The sequence below is a fragment of the Hyla sarda genome, chromosome 6 (assembly GCF_029499605.1).
Source record: "Hyla sarda isolate aHylSar1 chromosome 6, aHylSar1.hap1, whole genome shotgun sequence".
NCBI classification, from domain to species: domain Eukaryota; kingdom Metazoa; phylum Chordata; class Amphibia; order Anura; family Hylidae; genus Hyla; species Hyla sarda.
The window spans coordinates 112,652,890-112,671,972 of NC_079194.1; the positions used below are offsets into that span (position 1 = coordinate 112,652,890).

General features: G+C 43.0%; 1 protein-coding gene across 1 annotated transcript in view; it reads right to left on the bottom strand.

The window, feature by feature from the left end:
- The window catches only part of CAMK1 (calcium/calmodulin dependent protein kinase I), a 171,238-nt gene that overhangs the window by 138,916 nt on the left and 13,239 nt on the right, over window positions 1-19,083 (bottom strand). The window lies entirely within an intron of this gene.

Here is a 19,083-nt window from a genome sequence, read left to right on the forward strand (position 1 = left end):
GCCCAAAAAATTCGGTATGAACCGGTATACCGCCCAGCCCCACAATAAAGCCACTAAAACTGTTTTACCCCCTGTCATGCATTGCCCTGGATGAAAGTGGCTTTTAATAGGAATTTGGAGTGCAGGATTCTCTATGCTTTTTACTACTGCTTTGCTGCTTCTTCTATGTACAGTAGATATCTTGAAATTACTGTTTTTCTATGTTCATAAAAATACAAAAATATTCAACACTCTTTAGGGTGAGAAAAGTCACACTTGTGTGTAGAAGACCTAACATTTCATGTGAAAAAAGATAAGGGTATGTAAGCTCAATTCTCAAAACTAGTAATCTATGAGTCTTCAAAGTCCACCCATCTTTCCCAGAAACAGAAATAAAAAAAAATGGCTAAATAGGAAACCACAGGACTTGTTTATAAAAAGTTGGGCAAAGAGTGAATGAGTTGCTCATAGCAGTCAAGTACATTCTAGTAGTCAACTACAGGTTTGCTGTGGGCAACACCTATTTACTGCTTTGATGGTTTGTTTAAGTGTACGCCAATGACTCTGCATGTCCACCATACCACTATGTTTTGTCAAAGTCAATTCACAGTAGTTAAAAAGGGGTACTCTGCTGGAATTTTTATTTTTATTTTATTTTTTTAATCAACTGGTGCCAGAAAGCTTAAACAGATTTGTAAATTACTTCTATTAAAATATCTTAATTCTTCCAGTACTTATCAGCTGCTTTATACTAGAGGAAGTTTTCTTTTTTTTTTTTTCTTCTTCTTCTTTCTGTATGACCACACCGCTCTCTGCTGACACCTCTGTCCATTTTAGGAACTGTCCAGAGTAGGAGCAAATCCCCATAGCAAACCTATTCTGCTCTGGACAGGTGTCAGCAGAGAGCACTGTGGTTAGACAGAAAGGAAATTCAAAAAGAAAAGAACTTCCTGTGGAGCATAAAGTACTGGAAGGATTAAGATTTAAAAAAAAAATGTTTTCCAGTGGAGAACCCCTTAGGGATATAATGATAGGCTAAACCAGAGCTCGGTAAAAAAAAAAAACTAATCACAGAAAACCAGCTCCAGAGCCTTTAAAGTTTATTAGATATACACATATGTCAAATCAAAAGTAGTGATCAGAAAGAAAACATGAAAAAGAAAGAAAAAAAGAAAGAAAAAAAAAAAAAGAAAAAGAAAGATGCTACCATTTAAGACACATCATGGATACTGCCAATTATGCCACAGGATACATCATCTTTAATTTTACAAATTTGTGGCCCCCTGTGCCTTTTAGCCAAACATACTAATGTCCCAATGAGTCTTCCCTCCTCATGTTGGATGTTGCAGGCACTCATGCCACAATGGAGTAATCTGTCATAATATTTGTAAGCCATCCAGCTGATATGCCAACCAGTCAAGTGGATCTGAGTACTGTAAATAGCCTAAATCGGACGAGGTGTATCATTCGAATGTTTCTTTTCTGTACCTATATGGTATATTTCTGATCAGGGATTTATAGTTAATTAGAATTGTTCAGAAATTGGTGTCCTATTATTTTTAGTCCCCTGAGAAACCCTAACACCCAATAAAAGGGGAAACATGTTGGGACATATGTATGTTTGGCTAACAGGAAGTTGTGAGGGACAAAAATTTGTATAATTGAGGCTGTATTGTGTGGCATCAATAACAGTATCTCCCTTGATGTGGCACCCTATTTTTTTTTTTTCCAAATCACTACTCTGATTTGACATATGCACATTTAAGTCTAAGGACAAGTTATATACACAAATTTTACTGCATATCCAATAAATATAAAGTTTTGAGTTTCTGGAGCTGTTTTCTGTGATAAGTAGGCTTTGTCAAAGTCCTCACATCTTTCAGGGCCCAAATGCCAAATCTGTAACAGGGCCCCCAATTAAAACACTATTTATAGTACTGGTCTCCGCTTATGCTCAAAAGAGACTTAAGAGGTACTCCGGTGGAAAACTTTTTTTTTTTTTTAATGAACTGGTGCCAGAAAGTTAAATAGATTTGTAAATGCCTTCTATTTAAAAATCTTAATCCTTTCAGTACTTATTAGCAGCTGTATGCTACAGAGGAAATTCTTTTCTTTTTTAATTTATTTTTTGTCTTGTGCACAGTGCTCTCTGCTGACACCTCTGTCCATGTCAGGAACTGTCTAGAGCAGGAGAGGTTTACTATGGGGATTTGCTCCTGCTCTGGACAGTTCCTGATACGGGCATCAGGTGTTAGAGAGGAATGTGGACAACACAAAAAAGAAATTCAAAAAGAAAATAATTTCTTGTGTAGCATACAGCTGCTAATAAGTACTGAAAGGATTAAGATTTTAAAGATTTTTTAATAGAAGTAATTTACAAATCTGTTTAACTTTCTGGCACCAGTTAATAAAAAAATAATAATAAATATATATATATATATATATATATATATATATATATATATATATATATATATATATATATTTTCCACCGGAGTACCCCTTTAATGTGTTTCCTCACTTTCTGGGGCCTCGGTGCACCCTATAGTTACACTATTATATGTCCCATTTAAATGTATGAACATGCTACTAAAACAAATTTTCGAAACTTAAGAACACATTACGATTGGCGGCGCCAGACTGCACGCATCACTCCCATAAATATGTCATGAGGTCCAAATACATTTTAGCATCATGCATTTTTAAGGATGCATCAACCTTGTTTTAGTGCAAGGAGGCAAATTTCTTTTTAATGCACCAGTAAGTAAATGAACGTCGCATGAACATCTCAATGGAAATAACAGGAGAATTGCAGGTGACCTATTCTATATAAATACCTGTTTGCATCTAACTGTAGGGACAGACACTATAGTTGTCATGATACAAGGCTTGCTACCTAGCTTTTTCTACACTTGATAGGACAATCAGCCTAGTTAGTCAGCAATACATTCCCCAGACTGCTGCATAACTAGTAAGATTTGATGCTAAGGATGCTAGAAAAGCGGAGTACCAACCCTGTAATGGCGACATTACTGGTGGCCTTTCCATTTTCTTTAAAAAAAAAAACAACCATTTTTAACCCAGGACTTCTAGTTCTAAGATATTTTGAATATTGTTTTTAGTTCCAAAGGGTTTATCTCATACCTGCCTACATTTGAGATTTAACATCAGGAAGAAATTAGGGGCGCACACAAAGACTAATGCGCCAAATCGTAGGGCAAGAGCTCCACCACTATGAAATTAGGGGCGGCACACAAAGACTAATGCGCCAAATCGTAGGGCAAGAGCTCCACCACTATGAAATTAGGGGCGGCACACAAAGACTAATGCGCCAAATCGTAGGGCAAGAGCTCCACCACTTCAAATATAGACTATACCTCTGCTCTCGTATTATTAGTGCACATGAACAATACGAAAAAACATGGAAAGTTATGCCTCTGTACATGACACAAAACCTATCCATTAGATCCCAGCATCTTCAGGTCCCTAGAACACAGATCCAATTGAATGAAGATCTCCTCAGCCCATAGATTGGACCCTCCTTGGCTACTCAATGCCAAGGTGCTGCTTCCCATCTCTTACAGCTCTATAGGTTTGACTCTGTATCATGGAAGTAGGAGACAAATTATATTAGAAAGTGGCATATACAACATGCAAGAGAAAAAACCCATCATGTCCATCCCACAAAATTTACACTCAACATTCTGTGTATAGAACATGGATTTCTTGCAAAACCACCAGCTGTTAGGAAATACCGTATGTAAAAGAAAATCTATATTGGAAATTTCCATATATATGTCTGTGCATGTTACTAATGGACAATTACAGGATCCGTGGTGTAAGTAACACGGTGGGGGCAGAGTTACTGGAAGTATTTGCAAATGGGGTCCCGGAAGAATTGCAGATGAAGGGGGAAAGAAAAAAATAAATACATTCTGCCTTCTAAGTATGGAAAGCTCCGGAAGGCATTAGTATGTGTGTAAATTGGTCAGAAAGCAGAGTTATAGAAAAGGAAAAGAAAATAGCTCATTACCAGACCCAAATATTAGCGATAAAAAGGAGAAAAGACGACAACTGATGCCTCTGTATATAATAACACGTAATTGGAAGAACTGACAATACTTCTAGGACGTATGTGCTCGACGACTTTACCAGTTACTAAGCAACAGCACTCATAAGTAAAAAAAACAACTAAGCCTACTCACTTTTGTGGACGTTTCCATATTGTCACATGAAGTTATCAGTACCTGTCATAGTCGTCTCACTATGCGTAAGCAGTTCGGAAAGCTGAAAACAGTACTTTTACAGGTTATAAAGCCAGAAGTTTCTCCCCATGGCTATACTGCACCAATATGCTCCAGAAGTTCCTTCAGTCACATACAAAACAGCTATGTGCCCTATCAATAAATAAAGCAGCTCTTCCTGCCACTCTCGGAGCAGGAAATCTCAGCACTATCTGAACGGCATGAATGTTGGAACCGTGAGATTACCCATAACATTACGCTGGTTGTATGCAAAAATACAAAAGCTTCAAACTATGGTTAGGGCTGGGCGGTATGACCAAATGTGTGTATCACGGTATTTTTTTAACTTTTGGCGGTTCCACGGTATATAACGGTATTTCCTAGCCCCACCCCCCCATATTAATTATTAGCCCAAATCCCCATTGGGGTAAATACTCACATGTCACCCGCATGCACTGCCCTCCTTGTGCCGTCTGTTGCAGCCGCCGGCGCTGACACTCTATACTGTGCGGTATCCCTATGCCCGGTCTGCAAAAGGTAAACAAAATAAACTTAAACGCACCTACGTCGGCTTTACGCTGGGGACGGGAACGTCAGAGAGCTGTCAGCCTATCACCGGCCGCAGCTATGTTCCGCCTCGGGTGGTGATAGGCTGAGACCACTGTCATGTAAGAAGCCGGCTTCTTACATGACAGTGGTCTCAGCCTATCACCGGCCGAGGCCGAACATCGCTGCGGCCGGTGATAGGCTGACGGCTGTCCGACGTTCCCGTCCCCAGGAAACAAGTGAGGCCGGTACCAGACCAAGGGGAGGCGAGTTAAAGTTTATTTTGATTATTTTTTGCAGCAGGTATTGTGTAGGGATACCGCACAGTATAGAGCAGTGGTCTCCAATCTGCGGACCTCCAGATGTTGCAAAACTACAACTCCCAGCATGCCCGGACAGCCAACGGCTGTCCGGGCATGCTGGGAGTTGTAGTTTTGCAACATCTGGAGGTCTGCAGGTTGGAGACCACTGGTATAGAATGTCAGCGCCGGTGGCCGCAACAAACAGGATAAGGAGGGCAGCGCATGTGGGTGACATGTGAGTAGTACCCTGAGGAGGACAGCGCTGGGCTGATAATTAATTGGGGGGGGGGGGGGGGGAAGAACAGCGCTCGCGGGTCACATAGGATTAGCTTCCCGATGTGGGGACAGCGCAGCGCTGGGCTGATAATACATTCATTCCCGAGGGGGAGGGGCCAAACCAGTATTGCGGTATGGGTTAAAATTCATATCGTGCAGCACAAAAATTGCGGTATTCGGAATGAACCTAACTATGGTATAAAAAAACAAATGCAAAAAGTTTGAAAAGAAAAAAAAAATGCAGGGAACACTGTAGGCACATCAGTTGTGATTTGGTATGCCTAGGGAAGGGTCTGGAGCTTCAGGGCATGAGATGTGTTCCAGGTTTCATCCCCTAAGGCACTACATTAGGTATACCATAGTGTACCTATTTTGCGTGTTGCGTGCCTTTAAAGAGATACGCCAGTGGAAAACATTTTTTTTTTTTTTTTTTTTTTACATATATCAACTGGTACCACAAAGTTAAACAGATTTGTAAATTACTTCTATTTAAAAATCCTAATCCTTCCCTTACTTATCAGTTGCTGTATGCTCCAAAAGGAAGTTGTATTTCTTTCTGGAGTTCTTTTCAGTTTGACCACAGTGCTCTCTGCTGACACCTCTGTCGGTATCCGGAAAGGTTTGCTATGGGGATTTTCTTGTACTCTGGACACTTCCTAACATGCACAGAGGTGTCAACAGAGAGCACTGTGGTCAGACAGAAAAGGGTTTCAGAAAGAAATATAAATTCCTCTGTAGCATACAACAGCTGATAAGTACTGGAAGGATTAAGATTTTTAAATAGAAGTAATTTACAAATCGGTTTAACTTTCTGGCACCAGTTTCCAGAGGAGCACCTCTTTACACCTGAGCAATGCCATATGGCCATGAACTACTGTGATGGATTGCAAAAACCTCTTATAATGAAACCATAACAACGAAATTATGGAAGAGGGGCTCCCCTGCTGCAGCATCACTATCCATTTTTGCGCATGGTCTTCCAGCATTATGGTCGGAGTTACGTTATTTTAATGCACTTAGCTCACAGAGCGCCCAGAATACATTCTGAAGTTAAATACAGGTTTCGCTTGCTCTTTAAATCGTTGCGCTGAAGTCTGACATTCCGTAGGCAGCGGAATATCCACTCTGCAACGCATTTCACATCCCCCTGTGGAGAAAGAGATTCCCTACTAAAAAGTGGTTTTATTTATCTCATCGGATGATTGCTCCATATGAGAATTCACTCTGACAGCAGCTCCCTCGTACAGATTTAGGTCAGGAAAAAGAGGAAAGTCCTGGCAGAAGCATTATACACAGAAGAGGGTGATCTTCTGCCATCTCCAGAACAGCCCCTAGGATTATTATGCAGTGTAACCTGAGGTGACTGGCCCAGCAGCACAATCACAAGTTACAAGGGTTCTCCACATCAGGTCAATAAAACTTATTTATTGTATAATAAAAAGTTATGCAATTTTCCCAATACACATTTTTAGCATTTCCTTATTGTTTTCACGATATCTGCATGGAGTCACTGAATAAGAATATTTATTATTTACACCCAGGTTAAGTAAATCATAGAAATGGCATTAAAAAAAAAAAAAAAAAAAAAACCTTTACTTACCTTCAGCGTTCACACAGTGCCCCGTGTCCAGCTTCAGTCCTGGCTGCGATCCTCTTGCTGTGAAAAATTGTGCACTTGGGCCCTGAGTGACAACGGGGCCCAAAGGGTCACACTGCCGCTAAGCCAATCACTGGCCGAGATTGGATATCACTGCCCCAGTGATTGGTTGAGAGGCAGTATGACACTCTAAACCCTGACGTCATTCCAGATACAAGTATCATGATTTATGATAGGAAGAAGATTGCAGCCGGGACTGAAGTGGGACATCTGAGGAATGCTGGATATAAGTAAAGTTTTTTTTATTGTTTTTTAATAACATGGGCAAAGTTGTGGATTCAGGTCTCGGGAACAGGTGGGCCAGTCCATAACTAATGCCTTACTCTTGCAGGAACTGCTGACACACTCCAACCACATGAGGCCTAGCATTATCTTGCATTAGGAGGAACCCAGGGCCAACCGCACCAGCATATGGTCTCACAAGGGGTCTGAGGATCTTATCTCGGTACCTAATGGCAGTCAGGCTACCTCTGGCAAGCACATGGAAGGCTGTGCGGCCCCCCCAAAGAAATGCCACTCCACACCATTACTGACCCACCGCCAAACCCGTCATTCTGGAGGATGTTTCAGGCAGCAGAACGTTCTCCACGGCATCTCCAGACTCTGTCACATGTGCTCAGTGTGAACCTGCTTTCATCTGTGAAGAGCACAGGGCGCCAGTGGCGAATTTGCCAATCTTTGTGTTCTCTGGCAAATGCCAAATGTCCTGTACGGTGTTGGTCTGTAAGCACAACCCCCAACTGTGGACGTCGGGCCCTCGTACCACCCTCATGGAGTCTGTTTTTGACCGTTTGAGTGGACACATGCACATGTTGGAGGTCATTTTGCAGGGCACTGGCAGTGCTCCTCCTTGCACAGAGGCTGAGTTAGTGGTCCTGCAGCTGGGTTGTTGCCCTCCCACGGCCTCCTCCACGTCTCCTGATGTACTGGTCTGTCTCTTGGTAGCGCCTCCATGCTCTGGACAATACAGCAAACCTTCTTTCCACAGCTCGCATTGATGTGCAATCCTGGATGAGCTGCACTACCTGAGCCACTTGTGTGTGTTGTACACTCAGTCTCATGCTACCACTAGAGTGAAAGCACCACGAGCATTCAAACGTGACCAAAACATCAGCCAGAAAGTATAGGAACTGAGAAGTGGTCTGTGGTCACCACCTGTAGAACCACTCCTTTATTGGGGGGTGTCTTGCTAATTGCCTATAAAATGTCCACTTGTTGTTTGTTCCATTTGCACAACAGCATGTGAAATTGATTGTCAATCAGTGTTGCTTCCTGAGTGGACAGTGTGATTTCACAGAAGTGTGATTGACTTGGTGTTACATTGTGTTGTTTAAGTGTTCCCTTTATTTTTTTGAGCAGTGTACTAGTAAGGCATATGGATAGGGATTTTCTTATTAAGACAACCCTTTTACTGACTACAAAGTAACCTAGGTTTTAGCTCAGTAGGTCGTGAGTGCCAATAAGCCAGCACCACAGCTATCTTGCTTCGGCTTACCCTTTCTCTTCCCATATAGACCCCAAAGGAAATTTTGACTATCCTGAATGTTCATGTGTATAGGGAGGTCGGGAGAGAAAACTGACAGCCAACAATTATTGAAAATTTATGGGATCCTATCCTATTTAACAACTATAGTGATACAACTTTAAGGAGAAAGTGTTTGTTTGAGTCACTTTTTATATTACTTAAAGACCACCTAGATGGTCCAATAATACCCTTAAGGTCCCAACCGTCGAAAATATTACTAATTTTTGTCAATTTTAATTATAAGGACTTTATTGGATAGGTCCATAAACTAAATCAAAGAAATCACACACTTTAAAAACACTGAGTGCATACCAGCCTAAATGGTAAATAGATGACAGGGCTAAACTAGCTCCTTATATTTTTATCTGAATGTAGGGGGCATTTCTGCAGGTAATGTACCTACTATCACTGGCTGGAGCATGCAGCTAATTAAAACCAAGATACACTGCCCCCCTCAACATTTCACCACCTAAGTGGCTTCGTCAAGAGGCATGGGACCTTAAGGGTATTATTGGACCATCTAGGTGGTCTTTAAGTAATATAATATATAGATTCACCCTCCAACCCATGGTCTTATTTCTAGGTGTGTTTGAGTCACTTATGCACAGGGTGGGGATGGCTCAAGGGCAGGCTCTAACACTACGGATAATGGGATGAAAGCATTCCAAAAGACTCTTTTGTTCATAGTCTATAGTTATAGTTTGGAGAAATGGCAGAGGGTGGTGGAGCTGCACAACATTATTGCCTTTGCCTTGGGCCTCAGACTGTGTGGAGACAGATTTGACCTGTGACGAGAAGGAAACTTAAAGGGGTACTCCGCTGCTCAGCGTTTGGAACAAACTGCTCTGAACACTGGAGCCGGCACCGGGAGCTCGTGACATCATATCCTGGTGCTGGCTCCAGCGTTAAGAGCAGTTTGTTCCAAACGCTGAGCAGCGGAGTACCACTTTAAGTTGTGGTCACCAGGTGTTTTAGACACCACTCACCCCAAAGTCCAGAATACAGAGTAATCTAAACTTTCCAATGCTGGTCAATATATGGGTGGTGCATTTCAAGTTGTTTTATTTGCAATACAAGATAGGTCAATTTCACAGTTTTTGACTTCGATCCTCCTTACAATATTTAAAGGGGCCTTAAAGCCTTGTTCAACTGACAGCAGTCTCTCCCAACCCTCCTTATGGGGAGGTTTTTGTGTATGCCTTTTGTTTACCTCTTTTTGCTGAAGTGGCATGCATGGAATAGGTTCTATTTTGATTACAAGTGTACATTGATGAGGGTTCTGTAATGCAGCCAACATTTTCCAATAATACCATGATTTGGGGAAAATCACATGAAAGAAAATAAATAAAGCAGTAAGAAACTCAATGTGTGAACACAGGCTCAGGGGAGGTGTATAACCACTATATATCCTGATCCCATAGAGATAGCAGATGGCACTGGGAGGGGTCTGGGAGCTAGAAGGAGGGGATCTGGTTGGCAAGGAGGTCATAGTATAGGAGATAAGTAGTTGATCTCTGGGACGGAATGAGGAGTGCTCCATTTATTTCTATGGGAGCGCCAAAAAGACCTGAGTACAGCACTCAGGCATCATCAGCGCTCCCATAAAAATGAATGGAACGTGTGCAGACTACTGGTAGGCGACACAAGTTTCTCACTGAGAGAGCTGGGGACCCATCCCAGAGATTGCAGGGGGTTCTGACCGCTGGGACCCCCTGCAATTAGCTACTTATCCCTTATCCTGGGGATAGGTGATAAGTTAACTTGTGCTAAAGTTCTCCTTTAAGCACAGTGGGGGAGATTTATCAAAACCTGTCCAGAGGAAAAGTTGCCCATAGCAACCAATCAGATTGCTTCTTTCATTTCGCAGAGATCTTGGTAAAAATGAAAGAAGCAATCTGATTGGTTGCTATGGGAAACTAGACAACTTTTCCTCTGGACAGGTTGTGATAAATCTCCCCCAGTAACTCTTTTTAAATCAGACCAGTGATCACATGACCAAGTTAGAGTAATAAGATGCAGCTGTATGACTAGTGATGGTGAATGTGCATGATATGGACAAAAAAAATGGTGAATTTACACTGCCTGATCCTTTTCTCCCCTGACATAATCTGTCAATTTGGAGGCCACCATACACATTAGATCGTTGTCTCTTCCCTGGACCTGTCTTAAGTGTATGGCTACTTTAAAGGGGTAATCCGGAAAAATGTTATATTAGTGAATATGCCTCCATGTGCAGTAAAACAATATAAGCTGGGATACTTACCTCCTCTTCCACTGTCATATTTTTTAGTTCCCATTGTGTCCCGTTTTGTCTTCTGCTCCCTGCCCAGCCAATCACAGAGCAGTGTGCAGGAGCGAGACCTCAACGGAAGCAAAAAGAACAAGACTGCAGCGCAGACTGGAAGATCTGAAAGCAGCATGTATTGTTTAACTACACAGGGAGGCATATCCACCAATATTACATCTGCCTAGAAGACTCCTTTAACTTTACATCTAGTACATTAGGCCGAGATCACACGATTCTGCCCTCTGTCTCACACATACGTCAAGAAACTGTCAAATTGGGATGCTGACGTATACTTTCACGTGCAGGAATGAGCCACATTTATTGACTTTGACCCGAAAAAATACTTAATGACTATGTTCGGGTCATTTCCCACATAAACATATGTATTTACTAGAACTCAAAAGCGTGTTCTCCTGCATTTTTGTGTCAGTAGATACACGTGTACGTGAGAGAAATGTCCTAAAAATAGTTACTAGCTCACTTAGTTCAGGCCATTTAGTTTACATTGAAATCAACAGCATAAAATCTGCAGTATGTACAAGTGAATACGCCCTAATGGTAGCGTCACACGAAGCACATCCGGAGCGTGTTTCCGGCAGCTGGAATCCCACTTGCCGATTGTTTCTACCCACTAAAGTCAATGGGTTCCGTTTCAGGATTTTCTGCTGCAGAAATTCTGGAAACCCGATTGAGATCTGCTACATGTGACTCAGTATCAACATTTTTATTTAAATAAGACTAGCAACCCAAGACACATAATATACCAATATAGTGTTATCTCAAATTGTACTGGCTTCAACATGCCTAACAGGAAGTTATGTAGTTCTTACATTTTCAGTCAGGTATTGTCTCCAGCTTCCTGGTTCCTACCTCTCTCCCAAGACAATGGATTATCCTCTACTGTATCAGGAGGCATGGCTGGATGTTGTCTCCAAACTCTAGCCCCACCCCGATTGATGTCTTCACCTCTGCTTACATCACCATCTCTCTGTCATATACACATATACATACACCATATATCTTTATTGGGGCATTCAGGGAGGAGGTGCATTTATACCAAGCTGCCTTGAGCTGAGTAATCTCACAGTAAGAGGAGCAGACAGGGAATGAATAGTAGGTGCTGTAACCATACTGTCTGCGCTATAGTCTTCTGTAAAATAAAATGTTCTGCAACAGAATGGCAGGGTGGGAGGACAGTAATAAAGATCTGAAAGAAGGCTATGCATTCTGGGACTTTTAGTATCCAAAGGAAATGTCTGATCGCAGGGGTCCAGCTGCTGGGACCCGCCATGCTCTCGGACCAGCGCTGCGGTGTTACAGACAAGGAGGCCTGGGGCTTCTGTGATCGTGACGTCAAGCCACGCCCCTCCATTCTATAGGAGGGGGCGTGAAGGCTGTGTAAGTGAAGGGGGCCTGTGCATGTATATGTCGCATCCCATTTTAACAGTTTACATTTACCGTATATACTCGAGTATAAGCCCCCCCCTCAGCTTATACTGGAGCGAAATCTCCGCCTGTCAATCCCTTCATCAGTGGTGTTCAACCTGCGGACCTCCACATGTTGCAAAACTACAACTCCCAGTAAGCCCGGACAGCCATCGGCTGTCCGGGCATGCTGGTTGTTGTAGTTTTGAACCCTCTGGAGGTTCGCAGGTTGAAGACCACTGCGGCCTTTGTCATCATCCAGCCCCCCCTTTTGTTTTGTACTCACCTCCCCTCGGCGGGAAGTTAGGGTGAGCTGGTCCGGGCCATTTATGGTGCAGGGACCGTCCTGTGGGGAGGGTTAGTCGTTGCGGGCTGTCTATTTTTACCAGGGGGGCCTCTTCTCCGCGCTTCGGCCCCGGAGTAGTGACGTTGCCTTGACGATGACGCACAGGGATGTTCATGCACAATGTCCCTGTGCGTCATCAAGGCAACGTCACTAGTACGGGCCAGAAGCGCGGAGAAGAGGGCCCCCTCGGTGAAGATGGACAGCCCGCAACAACTAACCATCCCCACCGGACGGTCCTTGCAGCATAGATGGCCCGGACCAGCTCACCCTAACTTCCCGCCGAGGGTACAAAACAAAAGGGGGGGGGGGCTGGATGATGACGAAGGCCGGAGTGGTCTTCAATCTGCGGACCTCCAAAACTACAACAGCCGATGGCTGTCCGGGCATGCTGGCAGTTGAAGTTTTGCAACATCTGGAGGTCCGCATGTGTAAGACCACTGATGAAGGGATTGACAGACTGTGATGATTAAGGGGGGGGGGGGGATGCAGACCTCCAGAGGTTTCAAAACTACAACTCCCAGCTGTCCGGGCATGCTGGTTGTTGTAGTTTTGAAACCTCTGGAGGTCTGAAGATTGAAGACCACTGACGAAGGGATTGACAGGCGGTGATGATGAGGGGGGGGATGATGACGGGGGTCTGGATGGTGACGGGGGTCTGGATGATTACATGGGATGGGGGGGGGTGATGTATTTCCCACCCTAGGCTTATAGTCGAGTCAATAGCTTTTCCTGGGTTTTTGGGGTAAAATTAGGGGCCTCGGCTTATACTTGAGTATATACCGTAATTGACACAGAGGGCAGAATTGTAATGTGAACCCAGCTTTACAGAGGTTGTCCATTATCTGCCTGCTGTCAATGAAGATAGAAACATTCCTGTTTACATATATATACACAAAGCTAAAAACTGGTCCTGCTTTACAACATTGCTACAACACTGTCCAGTCTAGACAAGTCCTCTCTGAACTAAACAGCCTGGACTCAAAGTCGATACCTGCACAGACAATCCTGAAATCCAAACTGTAAAAAGGAGGTGAAAGGTGCAAAACTCAACCTAAGGGTATGTTCACACTAAGGATTATGAGCGGAATCTCCGCTCGCAGTATTCCGCGAGCAGAGATTCCACTCTGGCGGCCACCGCTGCAATACTTCGGCGGTAGGACCGTGCGGCACTGCGCTGTCCCCATTGACGGCTATGCAGTGTTCGCGGACTTCCGTGCAAAGAATGAATATGTTCTTTCTTTGCGCTGAACGATTTCGGCGGCTGAAATTACGCAATGTGAATGCCCGCCCTGAAATTACGCAGTGTGAACGGGTCTCGCGGAAACCCATTCACACGGATGTTTATGTTCATAGCACATAATTCCGTTTCCGCGGGTATTACGTAGCGTGAACATACCCTAAATGTATGCAAACCTGACCTAAAAGTAGTTGTGTGCATTTCCAGGCAGAGGATTAAATATCCAAATTCTAGGACAGTGGTCTTCAACCTGCGGACCTCCAGATGTTGCAAAACTACAACTCCCAGCATGCCCGGACAGCCGTTGGCTGTCCGGGCATGCTGGGAGTTGTAGTTTTGCAACATCTGGAGGTCCGCAGGTTGGAGGCCACTGTTCTAGGAAGTATGTTTCAGGACAGAAAAATGTATATGGCTCATAGACAGTGGTCTAGACTGGATAAAACTGTAGCAAAACCTCAGCTGTGAGAAATATTTGGTACAGGTTTCCAGCCTATGGATTAAACTGAAATGTTACTATTCTCTTAAAGGGGTATTTATACGTTATCCCCTATCCAAAAGGATAAGGAATAAGATGTGTGACCGCAGAGGTCCCGCAGCTGGGAACCCCCGGCATTCTGTGCCAGGCGCTTCCTCCGAGACGGGGACATGATGTCACGACCACGCCCCCTAGTGACATCACACCACGCCCCCTCCATTCATGTCTATGGGATATATAAAGCCAGAATACCCCTTTAATGGCAAGCAGAAATCTTGTATCTAGTTAAAAGTTGCAGAGTAGAGATGAGCGAACTTACAGTAAATTCGATTCGTCACGAACTTCTCGGCTCGGCAGTTGATGACTTTTCCTGCATAAATTAGTTCAGCTTTCCGGTGCTCCGGTGGGCTGGAAAGGGTGGATACAGTCCTAGGAGACTCTTTCCTAGGACTGTATCCACCTTTTCCAGCCCACCGGAGCACCGGAAAGCTGAACTAATTTATGCAGGAAAAGTCAGCAACCGCCAAGCCGAGAAGTTTGTGACGAATCGAATTTACTGTAAGTTCACTCATCTCTATTGCAGAGCTTTTCATTAGAAAATAGAAATTATTAAATTGCATTTATAAATGCCTTTAAAGAGGCTGGCAGAATACCAGCACTTATCACGTATCCACAGGATAGATGATAGAGGTATAATTTCTAGGGGTCTGACTACCAGGACCCCCCCAATGACCAGAGTGACCTTTGTGGAAGGAGTGGTAGTGCAACTGTGTGCCCGCCGCTCCATTCAGTGCTTACTGGTTAGGGTGGGTTCACACCACGTTTTTGCAATACAGTTTTTTTTCAGGTTTTTGATTTAAAAAAAACGGATTCCTCAAAACCTGACTAAACTGTATCAAAACGTGTGTACAAAGTTTTATCTGTATACGGTTTAAACCGTATACGGTTTGAAAAGTGATGTCCAGTTGCATCCGTTTTTTAAGAAAAAAAAACGCATACGTTTTGAACCTTTCACTCCATTATGAATAAAGTTTCACTTGTTTGATTGAAATTCCAAGAAAAAAAAAACTGTGCAAAGTCAAAAACCGTATGTTAAAAACTGGATGGAACCGTACACACATACAGTTCTGTACGGTTCCCATTGACTCCCATGTTAAAAAAAAAACGTATACAGGTCTATACGGTTTTTCACCTGGACCAAAACCTGGCCACGGTTTTCTGTCCAGAAAAAAAAAAATGTAAAAAACCGTGTGGTGTGAAAAACGGAGACACCCGTATACAATATGGTGCATACGGTTTTGAATGGAAAGTCTATGGCCACGGTTTGCTGTACAGTTGCTTATTTATTTATTTTTTAAAATCGTATCCAAAAACTGTATAGAAAATCGTGGTGTGAACCCGCCCTAACTGAGAACTGTTTGCTAGTGGATCAACCCTCTAAATGCACTCTCTGCAATAAACACAGCCAGCCCCTGTAACATTCCATACTATGCCATGCTGAGACCAGATCACTGTACACAGCTCCTGCTGCACTAGGCACTCTACACCCCATTAGGGTGATCCCATAAGCGGAACATTTCTGTCCACGAATACAGCAAAAACCGTATGAATTACCTGTGGATTTTATTGCAGATTCACTGCTCATCTCACCCCTATACACAGAAAGAGGTGGAATTATTCACAAATCCACAACGTAATGAGCGGCTGCAAATCTGCAGGTAAAATTCACATCTGTATTGACTCAACCAAAGCAGCAGCTACATGAAAAGTATTGATTTCTTTTTCTTTACTCACTGAAATGATGAACCCCCTTAAAGGGGTACTCTGGCGCCAAGACATCTTATCCCCTATCCAAAGGATAGGGGATAAGATGCCTGATCGCAGGAGTCCCGCCGCTGGGGACCCCCGTGATCTTCCATGCCGCACCCAATTAGAATCAACCCCCGGCGCGTGCTTGCTCTGGGTCTGATTACTGGCGATCACAGGGACGGAGCATAGTTACGTCATGGCTCCGCCCCTGTGTGACATCACACTCCGCCCCCTCAATGCAAGCCTATGGCTTGCATTGAGGGGGCGGAGCGTGACATCACATGGGGGCGGAGCCGTGACGTCACTATGCTCCGTCCCCGTGATCGGCAGTAATCAGACCCGGAGCGAGTACGCTCCGGGGGCTGATTCTAACGGGGTGCGGCGTGGAAGATCATGGGGGTCCCCAGCGGCGGGACTCCTGCGATCAGGCATCTTATCCCCTATCCTTTGGATAGGGGATAAGATGTCTTAGCGCCAGAGTACCCCTTTAACACTGTTGCCCTAGGCACAGGCCTAAGGCCCTAATGGTAAATACAGCCCTGACTGTACATGAGCAGGGATTTACATGCCAGCTCCACACGACCACCCGGAAAATGTTTGGCACAGAATGAGAATTTTCTAAATATATTGTAAATCCTGGATTACGGCCACTCTACTTGTTTAATGCTCCTGTTAAACAAGTCAGACTTCTGCTGCCAGTTCTGAAAAACCATTAAAAAGCTAAACAGTATCTGCTTGTTTTGTGTATATATATATATATATATATATATATATATATATATATATATATATATATATATATATATATATATATTATATATATTGAAAGATTTGAATTTTTTTGTCCCCTATTCTGGGGTCTTCTGCCGCAGATATTGCTGCTAGTTTTGTCCATAGGATAGGGGGTAAGGTAAATCCCGTTTAGGGTAGGGTCACATGTAAAGCCTCCGCAGCATATGTCCCTCTTTGGATGTGTTTTCAAATCACCTGGTGGCAGAAAGTCAAACAGATTTGTAAATGACTTCTATTTAATAATCTTAACCCTCCCAGTACTTATCAGCTGCTTTATCTTCCAGAGGAAGTTGTGTAGTTCTTACCAGTCTACCCGCAGTGCTTTCTGCTGCCACCTCTGAATGTGCCCAGGAACTGTCCAGAGCAGGAAAGGTTCACTGGTCAGACTGGAAAGAACTACACAACTTCCTCTGTAGCATACAGCAACTGATAAGTACTGGAAGGGTAAAGATTATTAAATAGAAGTAATTTACAAATCTGTATAACTTTCTGGCACTTATCCCCTATCCACAGAAACTTGGGGATAAGTGTGTGATAACTATGTCTCCCCTCTGCAGTTTGTCAGCATTATTGTTTCTTACACACTTGGGTGGGAAGCACTTCTTCTCTCTGGTGGTTTTTAATCATATGGAATAAAATTGCCTTTTAGGGACACCCCTTATTTCTTTTGATAATTATTTGTAATTCTGTCTGTGGGGACTATATCTTAGGTTGTGTGGACCTTATACTAATTGCCACTCCTTGATTGCCTACAAAACTATATATATTAACCTGTTCAGCTTCTTCTGCTCTACATGCATGTGGTAGATTGGACTGCTCTTCCAGGTTTCCTTAAAGGGGTACTCCGGTGGAAAACTTTTTTTTATTTAAATCAACTGGTGCCAGAAAGTTAAACAGATTTGTAAATTACTTCTATTAAAAAATCTTAATCCTTCCTGTACTTATTATCTGCTGAATACTACAGAGGAAATTATTTTCTTTTTGGAACACAGAGCTCTCTGCTGACATCATGACCACAGTGCTCTCTGCTGACATCTCTGTCCATTTTAGGAACTGTCCAGAGCAGCATGTTTGCTATGGGGATTTTCTACTACTCTGGACAGTTCTTAAAATGCACAGAGATGTCAGCAGAGAGCACTGTGCTCGTGATTTGTAAATTACTTCTATTAAAAAAATCTTAATCCTTCCTGTACTTATTATCTGCTGAATACTACAGAGGAAATTATTTTCTTTTTGGAACACAGAGCTCTCTGCTGACATCATGACCACAGTGCTCTCTGCTGACATCTCTGTCCATTTTAGGAACTGTCCAGAGCAGCATATGTTTGCTATGGGGATTTTCTCCTACTTTGGACAGTTCTTAAAATGGACAGAGATGTCAGCAGAGAGCACTGTGCTCGTGATTCAGAAAAGAGCTCTGTGCTCAAAAAAGAAAATAATTTCCTCTGTAGCATTCAGCAGCTAATAAGTACTAGAAGGATTAAGATTTTTTAATAAAAGTAATTTGCAAATCTGTTTAACTTTCTGGCACCAGTTGATTTAAAAAAATAAAAGTTTTCCACTGGAGTACCCCTTTAAAGGGGTAGGGGTACTCCACTGGAAAACATTTTTATTTTAAATCAACTGGTGGCAGAAAGTTAAAACAGATTTGTAAATTACTTCTATTAAAAAATCTTAATCCTTCCAGTACTTCGCTGCTTTTTGCTCTTTTTGAATTTCCTTTCTGTCAGACCACAGTGCTCTCTACTAACACCTCTGTCCATGTTAGGAACTGTCCAGAGCAGGAGAAAATCCATCCTGCTCTGTACAGTTCCTAACATGGGACAGAGGTGTCAGCAGAGAGCACTGTGGTCAGGCAGAAAGGAAATCCAAAAAGAAAAAAGAACTTCCTGTGGATCATAACAGCTTCTGATAAGTACTGGAAGGATTAAGATTTTTTTAATAGACGTAATTTATAAATCTGTTTAACTTTCTGGCATCAGTTGATTTAAAAAAAAAAAAAAAAATAATAAGGTTTTCCAGTGGAGTACCCCTTTAAAGTCTACAAAAAACACTTTTCGATTCCCTATGACTGCCCTCCTGGCACTGTCAGCAGAATACAGAAACCTTTTGCAGCTCCCTGTATTCTGTGAATGAGTGCCGCATGCTTGAAACGCCAGATGGGAACATAGAGAGAAAGCTGC